The following is an 8,722-nucleotide window of genomic DNA, read 5'->3' on the forward strand; positions in this document are numbered from 1 at the left end:
ATGACCCCCCTAATTCAGAGTTGAGAGCAGTTGGGCAAAGCCATGTGCAATGCAGGGGGGCCATATATAACATGTGCAGAGAGAGTTACATTTGGGTGGGGTGTGTTCAAACTGAAATCTAAATGGCAGTGTAAAAATAAAGCAGACAGTATTTACCCTGCATTTAAACAAAATAATCCACCCATATCTAACTCTGAATAAAAAATCCTTGTATACACACAGACGTATCGGGAGGTCAACTCAATGTCACTCCCTGGACGTCTGTGGGCAGACAATATCTCAGGCGCACCAGTATACTAGTTCAAATAAATATTGCCCTAATCACAATTAAGGAAAAGGAACCAAAATTTCATACCGATTGCCACTTATTAAAAAAACACTGGTGCGCCTGAGATATTGTCTGCCCACAGACGTCCAGCGAGTGACATTGAGTTGACCTCCCGATACGTCTGTGTGTATACAAGGATTTTTTATTCTGTGTTGTATTTGGAAGTTTTTTTGGGCGGCATATATAATGTCAACACGTAGGACAATGGATGAAAGGAATGTGAGGAGAAATCTGATATTAAATACTACCTTAGTTAAAGAAAATGTTTCAGGTGAAGCAAATCCGTTAGACATGCAGCATCTGTTCTTTAGACTAGAAACACTGTTAATGTCAGAAACTCGACACTGGCTTGATAAAATGCTCCTAGTTTAATATAAAAAAGATAATATTATCCCTAGGGGGCTAAGGATATTTAAATCTTGTTCATTTAAAGATAATGTAGAGTTGATAGAAAAGTGGAATAATATTTTGGATCAGTGTTCATTTTCCCTGATAGATCTATTGATTGAATATCGGGAATCTAAGGTAAAAGAGACCTCTCTTGAAATAGATAATACACAAAAACTGTTGGAACCTTTTAATGTAAGGGCTGACTTTAAAGATTTGGATTATAAATAAAACCAAAAAATAGAAACATTTGAACAGCAATTGATAAGCACAAAAAATCAAAAGGTAATTAGGGATAAACAGGATTATGAAAGAAATGAAGTCAGGACTTACAATAGAAGGTTCAGAACAAATACAGGGCAGGATAATTCTGCTGTCTATGGGAAAGAGAGATATGGTCCTAATATTAATAATAAAAATAGGTATAATAAAATCCAACATATAGATAAAAGAAGGGAGGGAGAGAGACATGAGCGATCCAGACAGTTTAGCCCAAGGAATCCTATGAGAGCAAGAGGCCCACCAACAAACTCAAACAGTACAGGTTTGAGTGTAGATTACAGTCAAAAAGGAGCCAGACCAAAGAATAGGGATGTATCAGCCAATGGTAATAGGGAACCTCAGAGCTCTACCTCCAGCTCCTGTTTTTAGAGAAGGACCTCTACCCAATTTGGAAGAATCGGAACAGATTTTCAGCTCTGGGCCAAGATTCACCAAAGAGGAAAGGTCTAGAAGAAGAGGATGTAGAGGAGGGAGAAAAAAGTTCAACTAAAAGCGCAAGAAGAGAATAAGAAATAGGGGGCTTTTTAGTTTATCTTCCAGAATTCTCAGTGAAAGTGAAAAATCCATTATTGCTAAGGGGCTGAATTATGCCCCTACACAAAAGCCAGACCTGTTTGAGCTTTTTATTGAGCTCAACAGGTTCACAAGAGACCTATGTCGGCAAAGATACTTTGCCAATAAGAAACTGAAGAACAAGGAAGATGCCCTCCCAATCCTTCTGGATAACACAGATCAGTTGGCCCTTAATACACTTATCCAATTAGAACAGGAAAATGATAGGACAGTTCAGTTGTATAATATAGAACAGACAGAGAGAAAAGGGTTTAGAAAACAATCAGAATTCTACCCAATGCAGTATAAGAGTGGAATGATTGAAACATTCTACACTCTAACTCTAGATTAGGGGTGGGCAACATGCGGCCCGCGGGCAGGATGCGGCCCGCAAACCGATTCTGCCTGGCCCGCTGTCCCATACCACTGTGCAATGACAAGCGGCCCGGCTGAGCCGCTTGTCATTGCGCTACGAAGCTCCGTGACATCAGGCGCTGGGTGGCATAGGAGGGCGGAGCCACGACAGGAGCGTGCAGAGGGAAGCGGGCAGCAGCAGCGGCTCTGCGCAGCGCAGCGGGCAGCGGATCTGGCAGAAGGCGGTGGATAATCAGGGCAGCAGATCTGCCACTGTGAAAAAAATGCATCAAAGGTAAAGCTGCTATATGGGTCTGGGGGGGGGGGAGGGGAGGGAGAGGAGGAGGGGGGTATAGACTGCTGTATAGGTTCAGGGGAAGGGGGGTAGAGACTGCTGTATAGGTTCAGGGGAGGGGGTGAAGGGGGGTAGTGACTGCTATATGGGTTCAGGGGTGGGGGAAGGGGGGTAGAGACTGCTATATGGGTTTATGGGAGAGGGGAGGTTTGAGACTGCTATGTGGGTTCAGGGAAGCGGGTGGGGGAAGCTAGTAACCAGCTGTGAATATGATTGATAACAGCATTACACAGGATGCTGTTTGTTTGTTTTCAGCAGTTTTTTTATTTTTATTTTTTTATTACTGGATGTTTTTTAGACATTTGTATTTTGCCTGTAAAAAACTACGTATGCGGTGTAATGTATATTGTGGTGTGTGTGTTTTTATAGTTATATTTTTATATATATATATATATATATATATATTAATACTATGTTTTTATAGTTATATATGTATATATATATATATATATATATATATATATATATAACTATGGGCCTAATTCAGACCTGATCGCTAGGGTGTGATTTTTGCACTGCTACGATCAGGTAGTCGCCGCCTACAGGGGGAGGGGGTAATTGCTGTGCAGGGGAGCGATCGCATGTGCAGGAGAGCTGCAGAAACAGAAGTTTGTGCAGTCTCTGCGCAGCCCAGGACTTACTCTTCCAGTGCGATGATCGGGGCCGGAGCTGACGTCAGAAACCCTCCCTCCAAACGCCTGGTCCCTCCTGCATTTTTCCGTGCACTCCTCTAAACCGGTCAGTTGCCACCCACAAATGGCCTCTTCCTGTCAATCACCTTGCGATCACCTGTGCGATCGCTTTGTTCGCACCATCCCATCACTGCCTGACGCTCCCAAGCGCGGCGGACCGATGTGCCTGCGCACTGCAATTCATGCGCAGTTCAGACCCGATCACCCGCTGTGCGAAAATACACAGCAGCGACCGGGTCTGAATTGGGCTCTATAACGGGTCTCATTTTGCAGCAACTGCTGACTAAGGGGCTGATTCAGACCTGATCACTGTGCTGCAAATTTTGCTGTCCTGCGTTCGGGTAGTCGCCGCCCCCAGGAGGAGTGTAAATTCACCCGTGCAAGTGTACGATCGTATGTGTACGCAGAGCTGCAAAAATCTACTTTGTGCAGTCTCTGCGCAGCCCAGGACTTACTCCTACAAATATTTGTCATTCATATTAGTCCCCGCCCTTGTGTGTGGCCCTCGAATATTCACTGGAAGTGTTAAGCGGCCCCCCAGCTGAAATAATTGCCCACCCCTGCTCTAGATGGTTTGAGAGAAATTTGTGAGAAGAAGAATAAATATAAAGATAATTTACATATAAATGAGAGGAGAGCTCTGAAAAATCTTATGAAAGATGATACTATTATCATCAAAAATGCAGATAAGGGAGGGGGAACAGTTGTGCAAGATAAAGTTGACTATGAAAAAGAGGCATATAGGCAGCTTGAAAATAATTTTTTTTATACAAAACTATCATTCAACCCAACCTCCAGGTTCAATTGTGAATATAGGAGATTGTTATATGAGGCAGTTGACAATGGGCCGGTATCCAGACAGGAATTTCACTATTTATTTATAACACACCCTATAACACCTACTTATTATCATTTGCCCAAAATACACAAATCCCTCACAGCACCCCCCGGGCGTCCCATAATTTTAGGTATATATCATCATTTATATATTCTTTTTTACAGCCACATGTGGTCTCACTCAGATCATATATTAGAAATTCCATGCATTTCTTGGAATTATTGTCCACCGTGACATGGCAAGATAATTATGTATTTATCACATGTGACGTAGAGTCATTATATACAAATATTCCTCATAAAGAGGGATTAGAAGCCGTAAAAAGCTTCCTTCTTTCTGATGATCTGGATGAGGCCAGATGCAGGTTTGTTTTGGATGCTATCACTTTCACTTTAACTCACAATTATTTTACTTTTAATACACAATTTTATTTACAGACACATGGTACTGCCATGGGCACCAAGTTCGCCCCCAGCTTCGCCAATCTATATATGGGCCTTTTTGAGAATACACTTATTTGGCCGATTGAGGCTGGGGCGGGCTTGGTGTTCTATGGCAGATACATAGATGACATGTTCTTTATTTGGGAAGGGGATTTAAGTTCAGCTGAGAAATTTGTGGAATATTTGAATCAAAACCAATTTGGATTAAAACTCACGAGCACTATTCATAATTCTCGAGTTTCCTTTCTGGACATCGCCCTTGAAGTAAAAATGGGATTATAATCACATCCACGTTTATGAAGGATGTTGATTGTAATAAGTTTTTACATTATTCAAGCTGCCACTATTTGCCATGGCTTAGAAACATACCTAGGAGTCAGTATATGAGACATAGACGGAATTGTACAGATATTATGGAATACGATCGACAGGCATGTGATCTTACCCTTGCACTCCTAGAACAAGACTACCCTGAGGAAATCTTGGAGGAAGCAAGGGAAGAAGTAAGAAAAAAAGATAGAAAAACATTACGTACCAAGAATTCTAATCCCATCCTCCCTAAAGGGAATACTCAATTTAGATTTATAACTAAATATAACTCCTGCTCAAGGGAAATTAAGAACTTGTTAAAGAAAAATATGTCAGTTCTGAGGGCAGATAAAGTATTGGCACCTCTATTAGAGGTAGATCCACAGATTGTTTTTAAGAAAGCTAGAAGTCTACAAAATCATTTGACCCCAAGCCATTATGTTAATTCTTCTTTGACTGTAAAAACTGATAAGACATGGCTAGATGTGATACCTCTTAAAAAGGGTTGCTTTAGGTGCGGCCGTTCGAAATGTATGACATGTAGACATGTCGTTCATAATAGTACACATTTTCGTTCCACAACGTACAATACTGAGTTTGAGATAAAGGGTCATATTGATTGTAATTCAACATATGTTGTTTATTTGATTACATGCAGCTGTGGGGTACAATATGTGGGAAGAACGACTAGAAAACTTAACACCAGGTTCTTAGAACATAGGCGCAATATATTGAAGGGGTTAAGAACACATAGCCTGTCAGCACATATTAAGAACAGACATGATGGCAAATTGGATGGTATAGCACTACAAGGGATCGAACACATACCCATTACAGCCAGGGGAGGTGATAGATATAACAGATTAAGTAAAAGAGAAGCATTTTGGATCTTCTCATTGGGATCTCTCTCGCCTCTGGGTCTAAATGATAACATAGAAATAAACAACATATGAATTAGAGAATAAGAAAAGAGCTGTAAAGGGATTTCTGGTGGTCAATCTATCTCTGAGGTCTTGGAGCTATCATGGGTGATAGGATGGGAGATATAGTGACAAGATTGATTTCTAATATATTAGTAAGCATATAGTCTTCCCTCTTTTCTCCTTCCTCCCTTTATTTTTCTTTTTTGTTTTCATTCTATCCTCATTCCCAGTGGGTTTAGTATCTGGGATAAGGGAATGTCCATTAGAGTCATAGAGAGTTGATTGGGCCAGGTAATAGTTAATAAATTAACTCTAAATTGCTAAATGAGCATTCAATCTCTCTTTAAAAACCTATGGACAGTACACTTAGTGTACAAATCTAGAGCTGTCTGTGAAAGCATTAGATATATGTATTAGTGGTTGGTTAATAGGGAATAATTATATGAGAATTATAGTATATTATTATTTTCAAATTTTAAAAAAATAAAAAAATAAATAATAATGAGATGAATTTAGATAAATGGTGAATTGTAGTGGGAGGTGGGATTCGAACCTGGGATATGGTGCTGCTGTGGCTTGTGGGGCGGTGGCCCTGACCGCTAGGCTATAGCAGCCTGCAATAATGGATAGTGTCCCACTTCCATTTGTTCCTATATTACTCTCTATTATCCATTTGTTCTCCTTTGCCTACGTGTTGCCAGATATAATTTATTATATTTTATTAAACTATTAATTTAATTTCGAGGGGTGCAGTTTCTTTGAATGTGTTAGAGACTGTGAATTTTCCCTTCTTTTAATTATAATGTGGATTATATCATATAGTTATAAAGGATATAGTTCCTAGCAAGTGCTGCTATAATAAAGACTGCCTTACAGTAGATTGAATTGTCTATTTAGACAACACCTGTAGTACACCTGCAGTCTATAATGAGCACCAGTCTATGATTGGCGGAAACAGTGTTTAAATACTAGGATAGGAATAAGTGATGGACACCTTCTGATGAAACCGTTCAATTGACATAATGGAGAAACGCGTTAAGGATTTTTTCCATACTCCATTTGGGAACACCGACGTTTGGGACTACAGAACCAACATCTTGGCAAAAAATCTCCAACCTATACCTTGGTGAGAAGCTCCCTTAAAAGTACTAATGAGGAGAAGCTGAGCGGCGTGCAGCCACAGTGGAGAGTTGTTTTCTCACCCCCCTAATTGGAAGCTCTGAGGTCAGTACGTGAAGCTGCTATCACTCCGGGAATACGCGACTCCGGCAGAGATACACCGAGCGGCGCGCAGCCGCAGCCGGGCACTGCGTTTCCCGGAGCTTAACATCTGAAACCCTGCTGCTGGGGAGGTGAGCAACAATATTTCACAATATTCCTCTAATTAAACTCTGGGACATTTATTATTATTTATTTATTACCAGTTATTTATATAGCGCACACATATTCTGCAACGCTTTACAGAGAATATTTGGCCATTCACATCAGTCCCTGCCCCAGTGGAGCTTACAATCTATATTTCCTATCACATGTACACACAGACACATTCACACTAGGGTCAATTTTTGTTGGAAGCCAATTAACTTACCAGTATATTTTTGGATTGTGGGAGGAAACCGGAGTACCCGGAGGAAACCCACGCAAGTACGGGGAGAATATACAAACTCCGCACAGTTAGAGCCATGGTGGGAATCGAACCCATGACCTCAGTGCTGTGAGGCAGTAATGCTAACCATTACACCATCCGTACTGCCCTAACTTCATTAGCCATAATTGACTGATTCCATTAATCAAAAATTCAGTACTTGAATCAGACCCTGGATCTAATAACGATACAAAATTACTAACCATGGTTATGTGATACAAAACAAAATTCGTTATTAGGAGTGGCAACGTATGTATTTCATCTGGGTTGGAGACCAAGGACTGTCCCAATAGCTATCCCTAGTCACCATCTAGCTCTATGAGTGTTCCCATTTATGTTAATCCGTGATTATATATAAAAATTGTGAAGATTAGAATATCTAGTTTTTATTTTTATGTGAATTTGTGATGAATGCAAAAGTCGTGAAAGATTATAATATTTAACTTTTTATGCGTAATAAATTTTATACTATGCAAAAAATATTATAAGTACCTTTCCTTGTTTGCACAATTAATTTATAGACACAGCAGGTGTTTAGCGCTCTCTTTATAATTTATTTATTCATATCTAACTCTCTCTGCAAACGTTATATCTGCCACACCTGCAGTGCACATGGTATTGCCCATCTGCTAACAAATTTGCTGCTGCGATCAAGTCTGAATTACCCACATGCTCAAAAGTTAAGATAAGTTGTTATGCAGAAATAGCTGTAATATGTATCCCAATAATCACCCGTTACTGCAGTCTCCTACTGTACTTGCAACATTTATAAATCTACATGGACTGTCGATTTTGCATGTTTGGGTATTAGGTATACAAGTATGAAATTCTCCTTAAATTGTACTAGCTTTTCTTTCTTGGCATTTTCAAAGATATTGCATGGATGCTAACTGTTCATAATTAGATGGAATAAGCATTGGTTTATTTTTGTCTCTGACAATTTATTTTGACATTTTTAAAGAAGATGTCCAACATAGAAGAATTTGATTTGTTTAAATAGCAAGTAAAATATCTCTTAAACATCTAACTGTTATTTTTCACAGCTAACATTGTGTATTTTGTGCAGTGTAGAAATTGTTATTTTACTTTCTTTGTTTTATATTTATTTTTTTCTATACACTGTGACACAACCTGGCCCTGAACACATACAAGTTTTACCCAAAAAAAAAAAAAAAAGTATTTTTTTAACAATTTACAACTTCACACTGCGACTCACACGGGATCCGATCTGAAGATCGACAGTGTCTAGGTCGACAATGTTTGGGTCGCCCACTAATGGTCGATAGTCACTAGATCGACAGGGTTTATAGGTCGACATGTTCTAGGTCGACATGAGTTTTTCACTTTTTTTTTCTTTTTTTTAACTTTTTCATACTTAATGATCCACGCGGACTACGATTGGGAATAGTAACCTGTGCCGAGTGCAGCAATAGCGGAGCGAGGCACCTTGCCCGAAGCATTGCGAGCAAAGCGAGCCATGCGAGGGGACATGGTGCACTAATTGGGCTTCCCGGTCACTGTACGGAAAAAAACGACACAAAAAAACATGAAAAACTCATGTCGACCTTTTGACCTTTCGAACTAGAACATTTCGACCTATGCAGCGATCTGTGT

This window comes from Pseudophryne corroboree, chromosome 3 (genome assembly GCF_028390025.1).
Source record: "Pseudophryne corroboree isolate aPseCor3 chromosome 3, aPseCor3.hap2, whole genome shotgun sequence".
Taxonomy (NCBI): Eukaryota; Metazoa; Chordata; class Amphibia; order Anura; family Myobatrachidae; genus Pseudophryne; species Pseudophryne corroboree.